The sequence below is a fragment of the Oncorhynchus kisutch genome, linkage group LG12, assembly GCF_002021735.2.
Source record: "Oncorhynchus kisutch isolate 150728-3 linkage group LG12, Okis_V2, whole genome shotgun sequence".
NCBI classification, from domain to species: Eukaryota; Metazoa; Chordata; class Actinopteri; order Salmoniformes; family Salmonidae; genus Oncorhynchus; species Oncorhynchus kisutch.
Genome location: NC_034185.2, coordinates 57935901 through 57960283, shown reverse-complemented (window position 1 = coordinate 57960283; position 24383 = coordinate 57935901). Strand labels below are relative to the sequence as shown.

At 42.2% G+C, this 24383-nt stretch overlaps 1 protein-coding gene across 3 annotated transcripts in view; it reads right to left on the bottom strand.

Annotated features, from left to right (window-relative positions):
• Positions 1-12547: 12547 nt before the first annotated feature.
• LOC109901306 (uncharacterized) overlaps positions 12548-24383 on the bottom strand; it is a 29779-nt gene continuing 17943 nt past the window's right edge. For 2 of the 3 annotated variants that reach the window (XM_031837898.1, XM_031837899.1), the window contains exon 10: positions 12548-17266. The gene's annotated coding sequence lies outside the window, so the exon portion shown is untranslated. The remainder of the gene's footprint in view (positions 17267-24383) is intronic. The other variant, XR_004212010.1, reaches the window with a different exon arrangement.

Below are 24383 nucleotides of genomic sequence, written 5' to 3'. Positions count from 1 at the left end.
CCTAGGCACAAACAAAACCTTGAAGTGTTGTTCCCAAGACATCCTATACAGTGCATTCAGAAAGACTTTCCACATTACATTGTTTTATCCCTCATCAATTTACACACAACACCCCATAATGACAAAGCAAAAACAGGGTTTTAGATTGCTTTTGCAAATGTATATATAAAGAAACGTAAATATCACATTGACATAAGTATTCAGACCCTTTATTCAGTACTTGTTGAAGCACCTTTGGCAGCGATTACAGCCTGGAGTCTTAAATTAAATGTTATTAGTCACATGCGCCGAATACAACAGGTAGACCTTACAGTAAAATGCTTACTTATGAGCCCCTAACCAACAATGCAGTTTAAAAAAAATACAGATAAGAATAAGACATAAAAGTAACAAGTAATTATAGAGCAGCAGTAAAATAACAATAGTGGGAATTTGATTTGATTATTTTACCTTTATTTAACTAGGCAAGTCAGTTAAGAACAAATTTGTATTTTCAATGATGGCCTAGGAACAGTGGGTTAACTGCCTGTTCAGGGGCAGAACGACAGATTTGACCTTGTCAGCTCGGAGTGAACTTGCAACCTTCCGTTTACCAGTCTAACACTCTAACCAGGGGGGATATCGGTAGAGTCAATGTGCGGGGACACTGGTTAGTTGAGGGAAAATGTACATGTAGGTAGAGTTATTAAAGTGATTATGCATAGATTATAACAACAGAGAGTAGCAGCAGTGTAAAAGAGGGGGAAAGGTGGGGCCTAGGCACACCTGTATTTGGGGAGTTTCTCCATTCTACTCTGCAGATCCTCTCAAGCTCTGTCAAGTTGGACGGGGAGCGTCGCTGCACAGTTATTTTCAGGTCTCTCCAGAGATGTTTGATTGGGTTCAAGTTCGGGCTCTCGCTGGGCCACTCAAGGACATTCAGAGACTTGTCCCAAAGTCACTCCTGCGTTGTCTTGTCTGTGTGCTTAGGGTCGTTTTCCTGTTGGAAGTTGAACCTTCACCCCAGTCTGAGTTCCTGAGCGCTCTGGAGCAGTTTTTATTTTATTTTATCAAGAACCTCTGTACTTTGCTCCGTTCAGCTTTCCCTCAATCTTGACTAGTCTCCCAGTAGCTCCCGCTGATAAATATCCCTACAGCATGATGCTGCCACCACCATGCTCCACCGTAGGGATGGAGCCAGATTTCCTCCAGACTTGACACTTGGCATTCAGGCCAAAGAGTTCAATCTTGGTTTCATCAGACCAGATTAGGTGGTCTTTTTTTAGGTGCCTTTTGGCAAACTCCAAGAGGGCTGTCATGTGCCTTTTACTGAGGATGTCCTGGCCACTCTACCATAAAGGCCTGATTGGTAGAGTGCTGCAGAGACGGTTGTCCTTTTGGAAGGTTCTCCCATCTCCACAGAGGAACTCTGGAGCTCTGTCAGAGCGACCATCGGGTTCTTGGACACCTGCCTGACCAAGGCCATCTCCCCCGATTGCTCAGTTTGGCCGGGTGGCCAGCTCTAGGAAGAGTATCGGTGGTTCCAAACTTCTTCCGTATAAGAATGATGGCCACTGTGTTCTTGGGGACCTTCAAAGCTGCAGACATGTTTTGGTACCCTTCTCCAAGACATGTGCCTCGACACAATCCTGTCTCGGAGCTCTACGGACAATTCCTTCTACCTCATGGCTTGGTTTTTGCTATTTTATTTACCACAGGTAGACTCTAATCAAGTTGTAGGAACATCTCAAGGATGATCAATGGAAACAGGATGCACCTGAGCTCAATTTCGAGTCTCATAGGGTCTGAATTCTTTTATTTTTTAATACATTTGAAAAAATGTCTAAACATCTGTTTTCACTTCGTCATTATTGGGATTTGTGTGTAGATTGATGAGGAAAAACATTTATTTAATCAATTTTAGAATAAGTTTGTAATGTAACAAAGTGTTGAATAAAGGAAGGAGTCTGCAAAAGTTTCTGAATGCACTGCATGTAGTCCTCCATATGACCACTGTGGAATATAAAATGAACTAAGGGAGAGGATTTTATTGGTAACATGAGCCATGTTTTAACATGATCCTTCATCCCTGGGAAATAGACATGGACAACAGTAGAGATTGGAGGATCAGTTTACAAAACGGATGTTCAGCCTCTTAGTCCACTCAAACAGTACACATTGACCTAACTCAACATCAACACTCGCTTGAACAAAATACATTTTCAACTGCAACTGTTAACAGCAAAACAAAATGGCACCAGGTATACAGGCCTACAGGGCAAATATTGAACGCCTCAATAAGTTAAACAATGTGACATGTGTGACCTGGTCATGTGGTGGTTTATGATCTGTTCACGGGGTTGGTGCCCTTTAGGGTCAGGTCTCTGGGACACCCCGGCACCAAACTCCTCTCGGTCACACACTGAGAACCACCCAGCACCTTGCATCAGCTGGCCTAGCAGGACAGGTGGGGTGACAGTGACCCTGGGACACTGGCCTAACAAACCCCATCCTTTAATGACACTAGACTACAAACAGCTTATATTACAATCAGACAGATACAGTAAGCAAAAAGCCATCTCAATCAATCAGTCAATCAATCTATAAATTACAATAACCAATCCTAGACCCCAAAGTCCAAGCAGAAGCAGAACCAAAGTGTCCAGGATAAACTCCCAAGTATGAAGAACACTAGAGAGGAACCAGGCTTTCCATATGTGTATGAGTATTTATGATTCTTGCCATAATTGTTTATAGCTAGGCTATATTACTGATGATTGGAAGTGACCTGCAGAATTCGATAGACCATGTCTCTACAGTAGTTGAAAAAGCACTGGATGACCTTTCCTATAAATGATTAGTAGAAAGTCCAAATATATCCTTTGGTGGGCTGTCACTGGCATCAGATTTAAAGCCATGCAATGATGGAAACCCCCCTCCAAGGCCCGTCCTCCCTGGATATGGAGAGATGGAGAGGAGTTGACGCAACACATGATCTAGGCATCTATGCCAGCAGCCAAGTTTTCAGCATTCTCACGTCAATGTCTTAGATTTTTTATGATTATTATATTTTTCATCTAAACCATGATTGGACGACAGTAAGCCTGAGGGTTCGCTGGGTTCTCATGACGGTGGGTCACGATGACACAGCATGACACAGAGAGGCGTGTTGCGGTCAGATTGGGAATCCAGGGAGAATGTGAGAATGCACCCTCGGTATGGCGCGGCGCAAGGTCACGTTAAGATAAATATACTTAGTGACCTTTTATAGATTTACATACGTGTATGATGGCTATTAAGCTATAATCCTGATGACGTTGGTCCACACAGTTTCAATTTAAAAAAACGCAAGTCTTCTATACTTCTTTCTCTTTTATCATGATTACCAAGTATAGTCAAGGAGAATAGGAATTATTATTGCAGAAACCCAAACTTACTGTTCTAGAAATGTAAGTGTAGCAATAATTTCTCATTCATTCAATCTACCACAGCTGGTACAAATGAAATACAGTTTCAAGTGATTAATATGGCTCTTCTGTCACTGAATCACTTTCTGGTGAAATGGGCTCAATCTATAAATCTCTTTAATACGGATAGGACGCACTGGTCATAAATCTTTTGTAAATTTTTTAAAATGTATTTTTTTACCTTTATTTAACTAGGCAAGTCAGGTAAGAACAAATTCTTATTTACAATGACGGCCTCCCCTGGCCGAACCCTCCCCTAACCCAGAAGACGCTGGGCCAAATGTTCGCCGCCCTATGGGACTCCCGATCATGGCCGGTTGTGATACAGCCGGGGATCAAACCCGGGTCTTAGAACTCTGCGCCACTCGGTCCCCCCCGGGATGAGATTTTTATATGGGGGCCCATTGAACAACGCATGGGTGGGTGAACTCTGGGTGAGCTGCTGAACTTATACCTTAAATAACGCCAATAAAAATAAAAGGCTGTACTGTTTCTGGAGATGCTGACGCGTTTCGGACAACACTGCATGGTACTTAGCAACCTCCTCCCGTGACAAACGCCCCTTAACGTGTGCCGAATACCCAGCATGGCATGCATTCTGCATCTAGGTCCTTTCATTACATCTCCTAAATAAGTCCTGCATTACCTCCGCTCGTCTGGACAGTTATAGGAATGGAACGGTGGGTGTGTCCGAATGGTGTAACTATAGAAACAAACAAACCAAGCTTTTTATATAACTGTATAACCCCAATGGTTATTTACTTTATTTCTACGGTTTAAGAAACTATTTCTGTTTCGCTCCAAGTAGGATAGTGTTTCTTCTCTAGTTGTCATCCAACCCAGGCAGTACTGTAGTTCATTATGGACTATTAAATTGTTCCAGGGGTTAAATGCTAAGTAGATAATGCTAGCAGTGACTGCCAAAAGAGTTGCGCTGAGTGTATGTGCTGCCTGTGGATGCTGCTAATAAGGGTCATTAGCCTAGGATTAGCCTAGCATTAGCACAAGCCTAGCATTAGCCTAGTGTTAGCATTAGCCATAGTTGTTGAGTCACAGTACAGTAACACTATATAACACATGGCATAGTGCTGACTGACTCATTAGCTTGACTGTACTGTATCAATGGCCTAGTTGTGTGAGGTTTACCTTCTCTGTTCCCTTGGAACCATGCTCTTAATGATGGCCTTTGGTAAACAGAGAGAGGTTGGGCAGGGGCCAGGGCATTCAGCTCCTGCTGCTGCCAGGGCTCACTTCACCATCCTGGGGACAGGCACACGATGACAGACCCTTAATGACCCATGATGGATGGAGAACAAAGCTGAAGTGTATTCTCAAATCCTCCTCTTTCCTCCTCTTTGTCATGCTTGACTTTTGCAGCAGTTGTTCGTTCCACTAAGGTGAAGTCAAATTGAGGTCCAGGCAGAAGCTTACATGACTCATGCTTTCCGGTAATGTATATTTTCCCCATGTTCCAAATTTTCCCATTACAACCATTGAGAGTTTAGGACTTTAAGGTTCTATCTGCATTTTTGTCAAAATTTAATTATTGCCATGTTCTGTTCAATGTTCTCTGCCTATATAGTTCTCTAAATACCCCAATTCATGTTGTTAAGATCCAAAGAATACAATATAAAAAATTAAATTACACCTTTATTTAACTAGGCAAGTCAGTTAAGAACAAATTCTTATTTTCAATGACGGCCTAGGAACAGTGGGTTAACTGCCTGTTCAGGGGCAGAACGACATATTTGTACCTTGTCAGCTCGGGGGTTTGAACTCGCAACCTTCCGGTTACTAGTCCCAACGCTCTAACCACTAGGCTACCCTGCCGATACAAATCACTGACACCATTCAATCAATGAGGGTTCGCTAGCCTCTCTACTCTGGATTCCTGTTTAGGCTAGGGCTGATTTCAAGGTTTTTACTGCTAACCTACAAAGCATTACATGGGCCTGCTCCTACCTATTTTTCTGATTTGGTCCTGCCGTACCTACCTACACGTACGCTACGGTCACAAGATGCAGGCCTCCTTACTGTCCCTTGAATTTCTAAGAAAACAGCTGGAGGCAGAGCTTTATAGAGCTAAATTTTTATGGAATGGTCTGCCTATCCATGCAAAAGATGCAGACTAGGTCTCGACCTTTAAGTCTTTATTAAAGACTCATCTCTTCAGTAGGTCCTATGATTGAGTGTAGTCTGGCTCAGGAGTTTGAAGGTGAACGGAAAGGCACTGGAGCGATTACTGCCCCTTGGTGTCTCTGCCTGGCCGGTTCCCCTCTCTCACTGGCTTACTGGTGCTCTTCCATGCTGTCCCTAGGAGGGGTGGGTCACTTGAGTGAGTTGAGTCACTGACGTGATCTTCCTGTCCGGGTTGGCGTCCCCCTTGGGTTCGTGCCGTGGGCGACATCTTCATGGGCTGTACTCGGCCTTGTCTCAGGGTAGTAAGTTGGTGGTTGAAGATATCTCTCTATTGGTATGGGGGCTGTACTTTGGCAAAGTGGGTGGGGTTATATCCTGCCTAGTTGGCCCTTTCCAGGGGTATCGTCGGACGGGGCCACAGTGTCTCCCGACCCCTCCTGTGTCAGCCTCCAGTATTTATGCTGCAATACTTTGTGCGGGGGGCTAGGGCCAGTCTGTTTTATCTCCTGTCTTATCCGGTGTCCTGTGTGAATTTAAGTATGCTCCCTCTAATTCTCTCTCTCTCTATCTTTCTCCTTCTCTCTCTCTTTCTCTCTGAGGACCTAAGCCCAAGGACCATGCATCAAGACTACCTGGCCTGATGACTCCTTGCTGTTCCCAGTCCACCTGATCGTGCTGCTGCTCCAGTTTCAACTGTTCTGCCTGCGGCTATGGAACCCTGACCTGTTCACCGGACGTGGTACTTTGTCCCGGACCTGCTGTTTTGGACTCTCTCTCTCTACCGAACCTGCTGTCTCTAACTCTGAATGATCGGCTATGAAAAGCTAAGTGACATTTACTCCTGAGGTGCTGACCTGTTGCACCTTCTACAACCATTGTGATTATTATTATCTGACTCTGCTGGTCATCTATGAACATTTGAACATCTTGGCCATGTACTGTTATAATTTCCAACCGGCATAGCCAGAAAAGGACTGGCCACCCGTTAGAGCCTGGTTCCTCTCTAGGTTTCTTACTCGGTTCCGACCTTTCTAGGGACCTTTTCCTAGCCACTGTTCTACATCTGCATTGCTTGCTGTTCGGGGTTTTAGGCTGGGTTTCTGTACAGCACTTTGTGACATTGGCTGATGTAAAAAGGGCTTTATAAATACATTTGATTGATTGATAATCCCAAGTGCTCACATCATTTTGTCTTTATCTTCCATGAATTTGATTTACAGAAGTCCCTAACAAATGACTAGTCATGCATATACATTGCCAAACATCTATCATGTACATGGAGTAGACCAAACATTAGGAACACCTCCCTAATATTGAGTTGGGATATTAAGAGTAACCTGGCAAAAGAATATAAAGAAAAATCATTTAATTATATAATCTACATTCATGTGGAAAAAAAGGTGCTATCTGGAACCTAAAAGGGTTCTCCGGCTGTCCCCATAGGATAACCCTTTTTGGTTCCAGGTAGAACCCTTTTAGGTTCCATATAGACCCTTTCCACAGAGGGTTCTACCTGACACCCAAAAGGTTTCTACCTGGATCCAAAAAGGCTTCTATGGGGACAGCCGGAGAACCCTTTTGGAACCCTTTTTTTCTAAGAGTGTAGGCTACCATATAAGGACATAAACATTTGTTTTACTTTAGCATTATATATGTCTGTAAATTCCTAGCCATGTCCATGACACCACTTACTTCTGCGTACTGCTGTGTGCTGAAGCACCACCACCTCGTCGTGTAGGTTGTCTGGTCATATCTGTCACACTGTGTTCACACCGTGTTTAAAAACATTCTTTGCATTCTCAACAAGTCCGTAAATTTTTATAGCACTTGAACATCTCATAACCTCTACATCATGGTGTTGATGAATGGGTTGTTACAGCTGCACGGGACAGTTGTGGACATGCATCCCTGTAGGCCAATGTCAGTAGTGAAGGGGAGTAACGTTACTTGTAGAGGACATACTGTTATTTTACTAGGCTGCACAGTGCTCACCTTTGCGCCATCAAAGCTGCTGTGCAAATGGCAGCCCAATACTGCTAATGGCAGCCCAAGCTGCTGTGCAAATGGCAGCCCAATACTGCTAATGGCAGCCCAATACTGCTAATGGCAGCCCAATACTGCTAATGGCAGCCCAATACTGCTAATGGCAGCCCAAGCTGCTGTGCCTTTACACAGGCATCCCAATACTGATTTGTGTTTCACTGATTGGTCTTTTGACCAATTCTCAGTAAAAACTATTCAGGCAACAACTATTTGCCCATAACAAAACTCAGGTATGGCTCTACTCTAGCCAACCTGCTACCTGCCCAGCCTGCACTCTCCTAGGCAAAGGCAAATTGAGCACCTAAGTACTCTTTAAAGAGTCTTTCTCAAACCAATCATTTGTTTCAGTGTTATTGTCTAGAAGTCACAGACAATAAGGCAATTGCAAATACTCAGCACCTTCATACTTCACACTAAATTCAGTCGCCTCATACTTAGATCTTGTCATAGAAAATCCTACTTCAGTGAACCTATGGGCCCTGGCACTTCTAGTGGAAAACCTGGAACTGTAGGCTACAAACCCTGCATCTTGGGGGAAGAGGGAAGGGGACAGTACAGTTGCAGTGGGGTGGAATGTTTTCTTAGTTGTGGATGGAGTGTCCTATATAGCAGAGCTGGGTCGGCAGCTGCTGTCCAGGCAAAAGCCATGCACCCTGCCGGGACGCTGTCTGCCACAGTTACAGTATATTACATAGGAATGTTACACTGTACTGTGTCGTTGAATGACCAGACTAGCCCACTTGTCCATGCTGTCCCCATTCTATCAGGTATAAAGTTACTTTAATGGCTTACACTCGTGGGAGTTGGCCTATATGGATCGGGTGAAATGAAAATGTTTCTTACAGAAGAAATATGGAAAGCGTATGCATAACCATAGTAGCAATTCAAAATGAACAGTTTGGAGATTGAGAAAATAATTAGACTAAAGGACAAAACAGTCAATCTGACACAAGACTGAATCCAAACACTACAGTGTTGATGTTATGTGCATTTGACATTTACTGTACTTTCCCCCGCATTTGTTGATAACGAAATCTGAAACACTCTGGACACATTCAGTAACATGATAAGAATATTCATGGGACATTTGGGGTAGGTACAACATAAGACAACAAAAAAAGACCCCAAAAAAGTGTTTGAGTGAGTGGACTAACTGGTTTCTTTCCCCAGGTGGCCACACACCTCTCCAAAGTAATGTCGATGCACTTTTATGACTCAAAGAGTCTTTACCTATAAGGTGCTTTTTTTTCAGCCCTCCTTGCTGCTGTTGAGGAACTAGAGCAAGCAGACTTGTTGAACACTGCCCCGTATTCCCAGCATCACACAAGTACTGTTGTTTACACATTTCCAAAAAAAGCTCCATTATGAATCAAAATCTGGTCAGGTGGGCATCATTTGAAAGTGTGTTCTATTGCCAACATGGCTAGCTAAGTTACAAAATGCCTTTTTTGTTGTTGAGTGCTCCAACTCCTTTTTTATCTTGAATGAGTCCTCTGAGAAGTTTTTCTTGGTAAGCCATTCTTACGATCTTACAGTGTTAGGCTTTCACAAGGAAATTCAGAGAAGCAGATTGTAATTTTGGTGTGCATAGAATAGTCACGAGTGCATTCGGATGCTTGTTCCACGCCAAATTTCTTCACAATATGACAAACAGGCTCATATATATATTTTTTATTATTATACACAATTATCAACAACTTACATCTCTACATAAAACATGTCTAACAAAAACAAAACACAGGTATAAACAAGAAAAAACGAAATACATTAAAATGTAAAAAATATATATATTTAAGTGCAATTGTATTCACAGAAAAAAATGGCATTATAATGATTCAGTAAGATGTACGATTCTTTGTTATTCACTATGGATAATGTCGTAACAAGATGATTAAATTCAATCAAAATGATGTCATTTTTGTTTGTGTATAAAGTATTTGGCAACAAGAATTAAAAAAAAAATCACTGTCATTTCAATGGTCTTGTTATCATTGCAATAGTAACATATTATATCCTCATGAGTAGTGTTCAAAACTGTAAATACACAGTAAATACACGGTAAATACACGGTAAATACACGGTAAATAAGTATTCGGTTTCCCCAAAGATCTATCACAGATTAACATTCGTTGAACACATTCGTGAGTAAGATTTTCAAATTTTTCGCAGAAAACGCAGATATCATCAATAGATGTAGAAACGAGTACATTCTGTTCAGAACAACCCAGGGTATGACACCATGTCATCTTGTAACTGTACATCAAGCTTAGTGATCATAAACGTTGACACTGTATATGACATGAGTTTTATGACATGGAAATGTGAAGCGTACATTTGGACTAACTGGTGTTTGGCTTGTATGACATCAAACCGGTATATTTATTATAATCCTAATCACCTCGTCTTTCAAAATACATGGAGTCCTCTTTATTTACAGCATTTCCCTCACTCAGACAACACAATTTTTGTTGTTGTTGCGTGCGGTGTTCAAATTCAGAACCGCTGTCAGTCAAAACCAATACTGAACTGTGAAGTGGAGACCTTGAACTCTGACTCCATGTATAGCATGTTACTGTACAGCCATCACGTCCAATTTAAACGCTTATCAGTGTCCAAGTCTGCTATTTTCAACCCGTGTACAGTCCTTCAAATTAGTGGATTTGGCTATTTCAGACACCCGTTGATGATAGGTGTATAAAATCGAGCACACAGTCATGCAATATTCATAAACAAACATTGGCAGTAGAATGGCCTTATTGAATAGCTCAATAACTTTCAATGTGACACCATCATAGGATGCCACCTTTCCAGTCAGTTCGTCAAATTTCAGCCATGCTAGAGATGCCCCTGTCGACTGTAAGTGCTGTTATTGTGAAGTGGAAACTTCTAGGAGCAACAACGGCTCAACCGCGAAGTGGTAGGCCACACAAGCTCACAGAACAGGACTGCTTCATGAAATGGATTTCCATAGGAGAGCATCCGCACACAACCCTAAGATCACCATGCGGTGAGTGGTGTAAAGCTCGCTGCCATTGTACTCAGGAGCAGTGGAAACGCTTTCTCTGGAGTGATGAATCATGCTTCACCATCCGGCAGTCCGACGGACGAATCTGGGTTTGGCGGATGCCAGGAGAATGCTACCTGCCCCAATGCATAGTGCCAACTGTAAAGTTTGGTGGAGGAGGAATAATGGTAATGGGGCTGTTTTTCATGTTTTGGGCTAGGACCATTAGTTCCAGTGAAGGGAAATCTTAACGCTACAGCATACAATGACATTCTAGACCATTTTGTGCTTCCAACTTTGTGGCAACAGTTTGGGGAAATCCCTTTCCTGTTTCAGCATGACAATGCCCCCTTTCGTAAACAGAGATTCATACAGAAATGGTTTGTCGAGATCGGTGTGAAAGAACTTAACTGGCCTGCACAGCCCTGACCTCAATCCCATCAACCACCTTTGGAACGTCGACTGTGAGCCAGGCCTTATTGCCCAACATCAATGCCCGACCGCACTAATGCTCTTGTGGCTGAAAGGAAGCAAGTCCCCACAGCAATGTTCCAACATCTAGTGGAAATCCTTCCTAGAATAGTGGAGGCTGTTATAGCAGCAAAAGGGGGGACGAACTCCATATTAATGCCCATGATTTTGGAATGAGATGTTCGAACGAGCAGGTGTCCACATACTTTTGGTCATGTAGTGTATGTTTAGAAGGTCCAATATACCAGATTCTGAACAGGGAGAAGTTCTAGTGGCCACCTTCTTGCCCTGATCACCTCTGATAAGCCCCCCTCCACATCCTCAGAATAGCACCCAGAAAGAGGGTCCACCATAACCCCTATCTCTTTGCTTTCACCCTTTGACGCAAGCATCCGAATCATCCGGCCCTCCTGTAAAAATAAACAGCGTATAAATAGGGGATACCAAGAAGGATCCGAATACATTTGGATCCAGTTCAGTTCAGGGAGAGGATGGGAGGAGGAGGGTAGTATTCTGCCTCCTTTAGCTGGTTGGCGCGAGGCCCCAATGACTGTGGTCAGGTTTGAAGGGTATGAGCCTGCATTCCAGTGCCTCTCCTGCCGTCACGAACTCACCACAAGGCCCAACGCAGCATTTCAGCTCTTAATGGTGGATTAAGATGTAAAAACCACCCGATTGGTCCGCTGGCTATAGGGACTGGTGTTGTCACCTGGCGTTGTCACTAGGCAGAACGGGACAGAAGCCCTGGAGACAAGCTTCATATAGCACCTGGAACAGGCCCAAAAACTAGGCACTAGATGGGTGGTACTATAACTACATTACATAAGACTTTAAAAAGTATGTATGATCACGATAGTCATAAGTAAGCATTAATGCACAAGACTGTGCATTGTCAGGGAATAACTACAGCTCCAGCGGTGTGAGAAGGCACACGGGCCGAAGGACTTCACCCTGAAGGAGTTGTAGCTACAATGTCCTGGTCCATCCATGTTCCACGGCTATATTCAAGGTGATGATGAGCTAGCTATTGAACGCCAGTCCAGCTAAAAGAGCCCTGCTAGAGACTTGAGGGAGTGCTGCACTGCAGTCCCAGGAATGTGTGGCAGAGTGTCAGGGAATTCCTGTCTTTTAACGCTGTCACTTTGAAGCGAACGCATTTGCACCTGTAGCCCGTGTTTACACTTACCAAAACTTGACCGGCTGGACCGGAGGTGGGATGCTGGACAGTTGGCCGGTCAGCAAGGAGAAATGACATGTTTGAGACTATGGGAACCTTGTTACAATGACAGCTATTTTAAAAAGGTTTCTTGAAATGTTTTTTTTTCCCCCTTGAATAATCTGAGAGAAGGAAGTGTTGTCTCCACGCTTTTAGAAAAACCACAACTAGATGCTGCAGATGTTTTTGATAGATTTATAAAAAATGTACAAACAAGAGAAACAGTTGTTCTAGACAGAGCATTATTTATTGAAACGGCTTCTAGACAACTTAGCTTTTTACATTTTATTTGTGTCAAGATTTCAGACTTAAAAAATATTGTGACACACTACATTGGGATGTTTGTGAATGAGTGTGTAGAAAGAGGATAAACTATCCTTTAAAGGAAATAGTTTGCAGTTGTTGCCCATGTCCCACCTCTCCCAGCTGTTTCTCCCTAAAGACATACTTCCTATTACACCTCTCCCAGCTGTTTCTCCCTAAAGACATACTTCCTATTACACCTCTCCCAGCTGTTTCTCCCTAAAGACATACTTCCTATTACACCTCTCCCATCTGTTTCTCCCTAAAGACATACTTCCTATTACACCTCTCCCAGCTGTTTCTCCCTAAAGACATACTTCCTATTACACCTCTCCCAGCTGTTTCTCCCTAAAGACATACTTCCTATTACACCTCTCCCAGCTGTTTCTCCCTAAAGACATACTTCCTATTACACCTCTCCCAGCTGTTTCTCCCTAAAGACATACTTCCTATTACACCTCTCCCATCTGTTTCTCCCTAAAGACATACTTCCTATTACACCTCTCCCAGCTGTTTCTCCCTAAAGACATACTTCCTATTACACCTCTCCCAGCTGTTTCTCCCTAAAGACATACTTCCTATTACACCTCTCCCAGCTGTTTCTCGCTAAAGACATACTTCCTATTACACCTCTACCAGCTGTTTCTCCATAAAGACATATTTCCTATTACACCTCTCCCAGCTGTTTCTCCCTAAAGACATACTTCCTATTACACCTCTCCCAGCTGTTTCTCCCTAAAGACATACTTCCTATTACACCTCTCCCAGCTGTTTCTCCCTAAAGACATACTTCCTATTACACCTCTCCCAGCTGTTTCTCCCTAAAGACATATTTCCTATTACACCTCTCCCAGCTGTTTCTCCCTAAAGACATACTTCCTATTACACCTCTCCCAGCTGTTTCTCCCTAAAGACATACTTCCTATTACACCTCTCCCATCTGTTTCTCCCTAAAGACATACTTCCTATTACACCTCTCCCAGCTGTTTCTCCCTAAAGACATACTTCCTATTACACCTCTCCCAGCTGTTTCTCCCTAAAGACATACTTCCTATTACACCTCTCCCAGCTGTTTCTCGCTAAAGACATACTTCCTATTATACCTCTACCAGCTGTTTCTCCATAAAGACATATTTCCTATTACACCTCTCCCAGCTGTTTCTCCCTAAAGACATACTTCCTATTACACCTCTCCCAGCTGTTTCTCCCTAAAGACATACTTCCTATTACACCTCTCCCAGCTGTTTCTCCCTAAAGACATACTTCCTATTACACCTCTCCCAGCTGTTTCTCCCTAAAGACATATTTCCTATTACACCTCTCCCAGCTGTTTCTCCCTAAAGACATACTTCCTATTACACCTCTACCAGCTGTTTCTCCCTAAAGACATACTTCCTATTACACCTCTCCCAGCTGTTTCTCCCTAAAGACATACTTCCTATTACACCTCTCCCAGCTGTTTCTCCCTAAAGACATATTTCCTATTACACCTCTCCCAGCTGTTTCTCCCTAAAGACATACTTCCTATTACACCTCTCCCAGCTGTTTCTCCCTAAAGACATATTTCCTATTACACCTCTCCCAGCTGTTTCTCCCTAAAGACATATTTCCTATTACACCTCTCCCAGCTGTTTCTCCCTAAAGACATACTTCCTATTATACCTCTCCCAGCTGTTTCTCCCTAAAGACATACTTCCTATTACACCTCTCCCAGCTGTTTCTCCCTAAAGACATACTTCCTATTACACCTCTCCCAGCTGTTTCTCCCTAAAGACATATTTCCTATTACACCTCTCCCAGCTGTTTCTCCCTAAAGACATACTTCCTATTATACCTCTCCCAGCTGTTTCTCCCTAAAGACATATTTCCTATTTCACCTCTCCCAGCTGTTTCTCCCTAAAGACATATTTCCTATTACACCTCTCCCAGCTGTTTCTTTGTCATAGCGAAGCTATATAACAGTATCACTTTAATTTCCCCTGGATCATGAACCAACACTGCTATCTTCTTAGCTAAATTGTTTATAGACAGAGAAAACATAAACTTAACCAACTAGCCTATATATATGAATTGAAAGAAATACTTTGTTTTCAGGCGTTTCCGATGAATTTCTTCAGTCTAAAGAACACAAAGAAAGCAATGTGGAAGTCAGCATGAAGTCATTGGGTCACTTACGATTCAAATGATTCATTTTGTTGTGCAGAACAGTTATTCATCTGTAAAGCACTTAGCTTCAACCTTTGCTAATCCTGCTTTGTAATTGATGGAGCGTCACGATGGGGAGATCAAACTGGGCCACCTTTCAGGGCTTTTTAACTTTCTCCTCAGTTTTCTCCATCTATATTTCTACCTGGCTGGATTTTCCTGGAAAGTTGTGTCCTTAGTCATCCTGTGACACCACTATCCTGGCTCTCATCAACTGTAACCCCCTGCCATACCTTCTGCTTTGACCATGTTTACGTGGCCTCTGACCTTTGACACCTGTGCTGAAACATCTGTTTGCGGGACAGGATACCGGACATGGGGGAAAAAAAACTATTGAATTGATTTATGATGACCCTTTTATGGATTCTTCGATCCGGTGTATGCCCCCTAGGTGTGAAGACCGTGGAGTTGAGGTGGTTCAACTCCTTAAAAAGCCATTGATGACTTCGACTAGATTAACTTTTAGATTGACAAAAAGCTGCGTGTACAGATTTCATACATACAACTCCTACATACCCAAATAAGAATTGAAGGCAGCTAACAGATGCTTATTGGATATCTATGGAGTGGAGTACATCACCAAAACAATGGAAACTGACCATGCTGTAGGAGTGTCTCATCCTCACAGCTCTTATATCCTGCCATTGCACTTTCAAATGTGACCCCCCGGTAATCTCAAATGCATGCAATAAAAAGGAGACCAGGTAACAGAGAACAGCTTTATGTGATTACTAAGAGGCTGATTGCATATTGCAGAGCTTATGTGATTACTAAGGGTCTGATTGCATATTGCAGGACAGGTGAGCTCTCGCACAGCTCTGGCTGGGCTAAACTGAGCTAAAGTTGAGCCATATAGGAACAGATATGGATCTGTGTGGAGAGAACCCCCAGTTAGGAAGTTACTATAGTGAAGGAGAAACCTAGTCACTGAAAGGCTTGACATTCCACTGGGGATTTAGTGACTCTGGGGGAAATGCTACTAAGGCTAACCTGAGTCCAGCGAGAGACTACCACCTCCTCAATCTGGTCTCTGAACAAGAGCTCAAATGCTGGGTTACAAAAGTAGTGATTACAATTGATTAGATTGCTCACATTGTAGTAAGGCCTAGGAGTCAAGTGTTTGAACTGTAGCGGAGGTAAGTTTCCACCTATCATTTTGTTAACGGATAGTAATAGACCAAAACCTCAACCGGTTTTCAGTCTCATTACCTACAACCTGCATAAACCTGTTTACTACCTTCACCTTTACCCCCCTCTAAAAACAGGTGGAAACTAAGTGAAATCCGAAATCCTTTCTGTCCTAAACGTTATATTATACTATTATATAAACTATATTACTATTATATTTATACTATATACCTGTTTTATTATTGCTTTATGACATCACAGAGGGAAAGTTTCAAACATGACAATTTATCACCGCTCTTTCCATCTCCTCTGGGCTTTTACAGCGTGCAGTAAAGCAGATCTGGCCTTTTGGAAACGTCCACTCGTCATCCCAATAGTCTCCTCTAAACTACCTGTTCCATGCAGTCAATATTCCTACACTGCATGGTAGAATACAATAGAACTGTAATTGTCCATTTAGTCATAAAGACATTTTTGTCCATAAAGACGTTTTTGGAAACACTTTGAATGAAAGGGCAATGCATGTGTCTAAGCTAATTACCTACCTATTAGTATGGGCATGTAAAACCGCAAAATAACCAATGAGAGAAAATAACTAGGGAAGCAAAACCTGTTTGATCTGACAGATTAACAACTGAAAGGTTAAGTGCTGAAAAGTTTAATAGCTAATCGTAATAGCTTTTAGGTCAAAGCAATGCAGCGATTTACTACATATTTAGTATGCAGTTGTTAATATCAATGGGAAAGCTTGCTGAGGAAGAACACGACCGCAAGTTCATATAAAGTTACAGTGTTTCATCTAATAGGTTTATGTGCAATATAAACATAGTGCATTACATTAACAACAACAAAAGCCAAATTCATCATAGTCATGAATATGCACAGCCCTGCGTCAACTTGCATTACTATTTCTCAACTAGTCACATTTCACTATCAAACATCCCCATTTTAAAACCACCATAAACACACAGCAAAATGTAGCAATAGTGGCAGAAGTGTAACATACCTAAAGCGTTCATTTAAAGTAAACTGTTCTTACACCTGGAGAGTGGGGAGAAAAGTCCCCCAACTGAGATGACTAACACACTGAAAGACACAGGCATATTAAGCCGTGGTGTGACTCGTCAGTTTGGGCCTGAGGAAGGAATGTTGGAGGTTGGAGCTGATGCTTGAGGCGATACCAGCAGGTGAATGTCCATCTTTCACCAAGTCTCTGATCACAGTAGGCCCAGAGGCCCGGAGAGTAGGTTCGACCCAGGAGGAGTGGACAGGAATGCTAAAACAACCCATTTTGTTGGATGGGGACACCGGCTGAAAATACAACAAGCAGAAGATGGTGACAGGTCTATCCCTTACATACTATTGAAGTCACAGACAGTATAACATTATGGGGATGGACATTAAACTTTTATGGCTGCTGCTCCTTCCAAACAGTGTGCCTCCAGGACAGAATCGGACCACATGGGGACTGTCAATGAGATCAGAACGATGACTGGTTTGGTACTATGACGTCAGTCCATCCAGAGATAGTAAGATAGTTTGAAATACCATGCTCTCTCTTGACTGATGTAGAGATTTGGTTATGACTCATGAGAATAGAAATACCTTATCAGGAACTAAGACTAAATCCATCCACAGTACTTATTGCTTTGTACATAGAAAGGTGACAGTATTTGTGAATGAGTGTGGAGAAGGCATCACCAGGGCCCAGTTATCTATCTAGATTTCACCTATCGGATAGGATAAAATGCATAGAAATAGAATGAATAGAACATAGTAATTATTGACTTGAATTGGGACACCCGTTCTATTCATTTAAATGGTATCCGATTGCCAAAATCCGGCTAGATAACTTTTGAAAAACTGAGCCTAGGGACTCTAGAGGAGCTGAAAGGATCGGCCACTTCCCTAATCCGGCATTTGGCAGGCGGACTCAATTCCCAGGAGATTATCTGGATAATCCTGCCCCAGGCGAATTCTGTTCAGTAAACAAAGCCTGACATTAGTTCTGCAGACTACTAGAGACGTTCGACTAACTGCACCTCCCAACTCCCCACAAATGATTTTCTGAACTCTTAGTAGGTACTCAAAGCACTGACTGTTTGTAAAACAACTGGAAGTGACAGATGGTGTTGGTCAGAGGAACTGTAAGGGTTTTGTTCAATGGCTGGATTATTGTCCTTCATTGTTAGTCTAGGATACCAGATTTCAACTTCAGAGTATAGATACGTATAGATCTTAATTTGAGCACCCTGTTGCAGGAGAACTTTCCTGCAATGCATGACATTTAAAACTCGTGGACTATTTGAGGTTCAAAAAGGTTTAGTAATTCCACGATGAAATTTCAGACTTGATTTTCCCTTACGAAATATGTATTTACCCCTACAAAAATGTAGATGAATTATAATCCACATTTCCTGTTGCAAACGGTCTCAAATTAAGATCCTACATCTGCAATAGTCTCCTTTGTAAAGCTCAATGGAACATCCGGATGCAATAATAGAATAGAGTAGTAGCCTCTATCTCTAGGAATAGTGTCTGGGCAAAGTGGGCATCACATCATAGCATGCTACCAGATCACACACACAATGTCAAGGGCTGCTGCTAGCCGCAATGAAGATAGGTGCTATTCGGAAAACCCTGTGTCGAACAACTGGCCCCTATTTAGAGAGCTGGGTGATCCCTGATAAGCTAAGCTACCAAGGTGTAAATACCATTTCCATATAGCATATCAAACTTATAGCCATATTATTTTATTGCCATTGCCTTTCTATCGTCTGCTTTCCTTTGTTGACAGACCGGTATTATTATTATTATTATTATTATAATAAAGCGAAGTCAATAATGGTGTGTGTCTTACAGCACTTACAGCAACCAGCTGTCTGCTAGCATGGCGGGAATACAAGAGAGAGAAGGGAAAATGTGACAGCTACGGTGGAACTCTTGGGAAGAGTCTAAAATAAACACTCAAAAAAGGTCAGAGGTCACCGTCCTCTGACATCCATCAAAGATGGGTAAGGTAGAGGGTATGGTGAACAGTGAAATGGTAAAAGTGAGCTCTTAAGAATTATCTTCCTTTACCTGGCTTGTGTGTGTGTGTGTGGCATCTTTTTATTTTATAGGTGCAATATGCAGAAATCGCTCTTCCATTTCCTGATTGCTAAAATTCTAATAGTTAGCCTAATTTTAGTTTATGTGACCAAACAAGCAATGTATAGTGTAGAGAATCATTATACCATCTAAACCGCTGTGAAATATCTTATGAAAATACAAAAAAAAATGTTCTGTTTGAAGCTAGTGTTTGAAACAAAGTAAAATTCGCAACAACGAAAGGTAAGAATAGAAATATTGCACCTAGAACATATCTACCTCTTCTTAGAGTCGAGAATGACACATTTCTATGTGAATTTTGTCGTGTCCCCCAAACAGTTACATATTGCAGCTTTAAGTGAGTGCAGGTCTAGATGTTCCTCGAGGACAATTCCCTCTAGCTCAACCTCTGCATGGACATGTCTCAGTGACCACTAAAGAATGTGGGTGTGTCTCCTAGGACACAGGGAGTACATCACTCTCCTCCTTGTGTTCAGCGTATACCCTTTAATTAGGTTGCGCTGACCTCTGACCTTTTCATTTAGCTTCCACCGCAAAGGGTCACTGAAGGTCAAGGAACCCAAGCAGGAAGTTGGACCGACCCCACCTAGCGGTTTTGTGATGTGGAGAGGAAGTGAACATGTGAGATGTGTGTGGTATTATACAAACTAGATCTGACTGACCTCTGGACCAGATAGCAGTGGTAAAAGCACTGCCGATATGACTAATGGGTTGGGGCATGGTTTCAGGTCACATAAAGGAGAGATACTTCCTTTCATAAAGAGAGGCACAGTATAGTGTGTAAAAATATCACGGACCAGGGCTAGCAATAGATACTCAAATCAATGTCTCAATTATACTCCCTTGTATTCTACAGAAAGCTAATGAACAAGGCTAATCAGCTTACTACGCAACAAGAGTTTGATAGCAATGGAAGGCTATATTTTAGGCGACTATATGAGTATGATTAAACAGCTAAACTATAATTCAAACAGAGTGAGAGAGAAAGAGAGAAAGAGAGAAAGAGAACGAGAAAGAGACAGTGGTTGGAGGAGGTTGGAGTTCCTCATTGGTTATAGATAGCTCTCAAGCATCTGTTTGACTTGACCCCATTTGTCAAGGTTTCAGCTTCTTCTACAAAGGCAAGCCATGACCACATAATGGGGCTTGCTTTCAAAACAACCTGCCTCTAAATTGTTTGGAAAGCCATGTCCTCTAGCACAGGCTACACATGAAGGTTGACATGGTGTTAACATTGGTGGAGATCCATAATAGTCAATGAGCCTAACGGTATAGGGGTTATCTGAATTTTGTCTTTGATTGACTTGTATACTTAGGGTTGTTACAGCAAACAACTGCCACTAAATCAACTGGCTGAACTAGTAAATGTCTTTTTCACACAGTTATTGGATTTTTCACAAGATTAATTTGATACCCAGGATGCTCTGACCTCTGCCACAGAAAGGGATAGTGTTTCAATAGCGAGCAGCTAGCTAGCTACGTTAGCTACATTCCACCCACACCAGCAGCTGTGTACGGTACTGTGAGGCAGGGCTGCATCCTAACGTTTAAATATAGTAATGGTTAAATACACTAATGGTTTCACTGAGTGTTGGTAAAACTTTTTTTTTTTTTATACATTTAAAAAACAGGAAAAGGGCGAAGGGCAAAGGGCTACGACCAGGTCATGACAGATGCAAAGCTAACAGGAAGCCTTGGGTGAGCCAAATGTTTATAGTACATTAATTAGCACCTGTAAGTGGCCCTCTTGTAAATTTACCCTCTTGCATTCTAAACACATTTAGATGGTCCGAAACACGCCTGACCGCTAAAGCCAAAGGAAAAGTCAGCTGGGTTGCAGTTGTAGGAAGTGTTTCTGTCTACCAAAAAAAGTGAATATACTCCCACGTGGAATATTTATTTATTTATTTATTTATTTAACCTTTATTAAACTAGGCTAGTCAGTAAAGAACGAATTATAATTTACAACGACGGCCTACCAAAAGGCACAAGTCCTCCTGCGGGGACAAGGGCTGGGATTAAAAATAAAAATTGGACAAAAACACACATCACGACAAGAGAGAAAACACAGCACTACATAAAGAGAGACCTAGGACAACAACACAGCACGGTAGCAACACAACATGGAAGCAGCACAAAACATGGGACAAACATTATTGGCACAGACAACAGCAGAAAGGCTAAGAAGGTAGAGACAACAATACATCACACAAAGCAGCCACAACTGTCAGTAAGAGTGTCAAAGATTGAATAAACAGTGCATTCAGACCCCTTAACTTGTTCCACATTTGTTACTTTACAGCCTTATTCTAAAATGGATTACATTTTATCCCCTCATCAATCTACACACAATACCCCATAATGACAAAGAGAAAACAGGTTTTAGAAATGTATTAGGAAAATAATTTACTTACATAAGTATTCAGACCCTTCTCTATGAGACTCAAAACTTTGCTCAGGTGCATCCTGTTTCCATTGATCATCCTTGAAATGTTTCTACAACTTCATTTGAGTCTACCTATAGTAAACTCAATTGATTGGACATGATTTGGAAAGGCACACACCTGTCTATATAAAGTCCCACAGTTGACAGTGCACTTAAGAGCAAAAACCAAGCCATGATGTAGAAGGAATTGTCCGTAGAGCTCTGAGACAGGATTGTGTCGAGGCAGAGATCTGGGGAATGGTACCAGATCTCTTGGTACCAGACGCTTGTTGCGTCATACCTAAGAAGACATGAGGCTGTAATCGCTGCCAAAGGTGCTTCAACAAAGTACAGAGTAAAGGGTCTGCATACTTATGTCAAATGTGATATTTCAGTTATTTGAATTTTTTGCAAACATTTCTAAAAACCTGTTTTTGCTGTGTCATTATGGGGTATTGTGTGTAGATTGATGAGGACAAAAAACAACTTAATCAATTTTAGAATAAGGCTGTAACGTAACAAAATGTGGAAAAAGTCAAGGGGTCTGTATAATTTCCGAATGCACTGTACATGTACAGTACTAGTCAAAAGTTGACACACCTACACCAACTTTTTCTTTATTTTTACTATTTTCTACATTGTAGAATAATAGTGAAGACATCGAAACTATGAAATAACACATATGGAATCATGTAGTAACCAGAAAAGTGTTAAAAATATATAATTATTGGCATTCTCTCAACCAGCTTCACCTAGAATGCTTTTCCAACAGTCTAGAAGGAGTTCCCACATATGCTTGCCTAGTTGTTGGCTGCTTTTCCTTCACTCTGCGTTCCAACTCATCCCAAACCATCTCATTTGGGGGTGAGATCGGGTGATTGTGGAGGCCAAGTCATCTGCTGCAGCACTCCATCACTCTCCTTCTTGTTCAAATAGCCCTTACACAGCCTGGAAGTGTGTTGGGTTATTGTCCTGTTGAAAAACAAATGAAAGTCCCACTATGCACAAACCAGATGGGACGGCGTATTGCTGCAGAATGCTGTGGTAGCCTTGCTGGTTAAGTGTGTCTTGAATTCTAAATAAATCAGAGACAGGGTCACCTGCAAAGCAACCCCCACACCATCGAACCTCCTCCTCCATGCTTCACGGTGGGAACCATACATGCAGAGATCATCCATTCACCTACTCTACGTCTCACCGAGAGCAGAGGTAACGCTGGGTCTTCCTTTCCTGTGGTGGTCCTTATGAGAGCCAGTTTCATCATAGCGCTTGATGGTTTTTGTGACTGCACTTGAAGAAACTTTCAAAGTTCTTGAAATGTTCCGTATTGACTGACCTTCATGTCTTAAAGTAATGGACTATCGTTTCTCTTTGCTTATTTGAGCGGTTCTTGCCATAATATGGACTTGGTCTTTTACCAAATAGGGCTATATCTGTACACCACCCCTACCTTGTCACAACACAACTAATTGACTCAAAGGCATTAAGAAGAAATTCCACAAATTAACAAGGCACACCTGTTAATTGAAATGCATTCTAGGTGACTACCTCATGGAGGTGGTTGAGAGAATGCCAAGAGTGTGCAAAGCTGTCATCAAGGCAAAGGGTGGCTACTTTAAAGAATCTCAAATATAAAATACATTTTGATTTGTTGAACACTTTTCTGGTTACTACATGATTCCATATGTGTTATTTCATAGTTTTGATGTCTTCACTATTATTCTACAATGTATAAGATAGCAAAAATAAAGGAAAATCCTTGAATGAGTAGGTGTGTCTGGTCCTGTATATGTCAATAGATCCACTGTTACAATCCGGCCTGGATCAGCACTACAAATAGAGGCAAACAAACAAGGTGTGAGAACTTGCAGAGAAATCAACCATCTGTGATGGATGCAGCACAGCAACGTCAAGCACTGGAGGCTGCTGAGGGGAGGACGGCTCAAAAATAATGGCTGGAATGGAGTGAATGGAATGGTATCGAACACGTGGTTTCCATGTGGTTTATACCATTCCAATGACTCATTCCAGCCATTACTATGAGCCGTCCTCCCCTCAGCAGCCTCCAGTGACTTCAATGTAGGAGGGGACCCAGGCCAGTGTGTGTGTGTGTGTGTGTGTGTGTGTGTGTGTGTGTGTGTGTGTGTGTGTGAGAGAGAGAGAGAGAGTGTTTGCGGAGCCCAGCCAGCATAGGGCATGTCTGAAGGCCTTTAACTCATTATCTGAGCATCAAAGGGAACCTTTACTCTGCATCTCTCAACACACTGGCTGAGTAGAAACACGGAGACAGGGAGGCAATTCAAGACCTTCTGTGTAGCGCTGGTTTAAATAAGTAGGGCACAAGGGATTAAAGAAGGGGTGTACGAAATGTTGAGGGTAATGGCTTTACAAAATGAGATGTGGGGTGTCGTTTGACAGTGTTGTGTGATAAACAATGACTATGAAGATGCTCATCATGTGGTCTTTCAGTCAGTAATGGAATTTAGGGATTACAAGTTGACATCAGGTCAGGAATTCATGTCAAACCAGATGCATGCATTTCATGATCAAAGAAATGTGTTTTGACAGAACATTAGCTAACAGTAACATCCAGAGGCTGTATATAACAGTATCACATTAAAAAAACTAGACGCCAGAGACGCCATTTTGTCATAGGGCTTTTGGGACCCTCAGACAGTTAAGTACCATCAACACTGAAACCTGACTCCACGCTCTCCACCTTCAAACTTCGGTCACAGGCAGCAGTCAGCCACCAACACAAACGTGTGTGTTTTAATCTCATTCAAGCACAATAAGTGTTTCATTTCATGGCTATATACTGTATTAACTAGGTAATTGTCAGAGTAGAGGACTACTCGTGCTATGTGAGCCACACAATATGACCTAATACGA